Genomic DNA, 938 nt, shown 5'->3' with positions numbered 1-938 from the left:
ACTAAGGAGCCAACGTATCAGAAAGATATTAAGGAAGGAAATAAAGAAATTTAGGGAGTGGTGATGTTAGGGCAAGATCCTATTCAACTAAACTTATTGTTTGTGTTTACAAATGCAAGCAGATTTAAGTTCAAGGTCAGCCTTGGACAGAGCAAGTTTAGGTCCAGGTGTGGTAGGAATAGTGATCTCAGGGTGGGATCCCACCCAGCTAGCTTATTATTTGTGCTTACAAAGTCAAGCCGATCAGAGTTTATTTGCTATGTTAAATATATATATATATATATATATATATATATATATATATATATATATATATATTCTGGTTTTTTTCCTAAGAGTCAAGAAGCTAAGGTCATAAAATGCTGATATATGGGTTAATCAAAAGGGAACCTGGAGTAAATGACTGAATTGATGCGGAAATAAAAGACTGGGCTTTGGTCTGCAAAAGCTGAGCTACCTAGAGAGAGCTAACTAGAAAGAGCTGCTTGGAGAACTAACGTAACTCTTAGAATTTTTCTGTTGGGATTTCTGACATTGGTCAGAAAAAAACAAAAAGCTATTTAGAGAGCTAGCACAGTTCTCTTAGAATTTTTCTAGCAGGTTTTCTGACTTTGGTTGGAAAAACCTGAGAGCTATCTCAAGCAGAGAGAGCTGGTGAGCAGAAAGATGTCCCAAGCAGATAGCTGTCTCAGAGTCAAGAGCTATCTACAAAGCTGTCTGGAGAGCGATCTCAAGCAGACTACAGATCTGTCAGCTTGCACCCCATCAGTGACTTTGTGTTGTTTCTTCTGTCACTCACAAACATCTCTTCCTCAGGACCCAACCCTCAAGCTGAGGCTGGTACTTGGCACTATCTCAATAAGCAAAGAGGAAAATTGGAGAGCAATTAGGAAGATACCTGGCATCAACTTTAGGCTTCTTCTCCCTCTCCCTCTCCC

The 938-nt window shown here is 39.4% G+C and overlaps 1 non-coding gene across 1 annotated transcript; it reads left to right on the top strand.

Annotated features, from left to right (window-relative positions):
• Positions 1-566: 566 nt before the first annotated feature.
• LOC115064789 lies at positions 567-629 on the top strand. Its single transcript, XR_003844604.1, has one exon. It is a non-coding gene; the product is annotated as a U7 small nuclear RNA (small nuclear RNA).
• The last annotated feature ends 309 nt before the right edge of the window (positions 630-938 follow it).

Source organism: Mus pahari, chromosome 9 (assembly GCF_900095145.1).
Source record: "Mus pahari chromosome 9, PAHARI_EIJ_v1.1, whole genome shotgun sequence".
Taxonomy (NCBI): Eukaryota; Metazoa; Chordata; class Mammalia; order Rodentia; family Muridae; genus Mus; species Mus pahari.
This window is presented reverse-complemented; position numbering and strand designations above follow the sequence as displayed.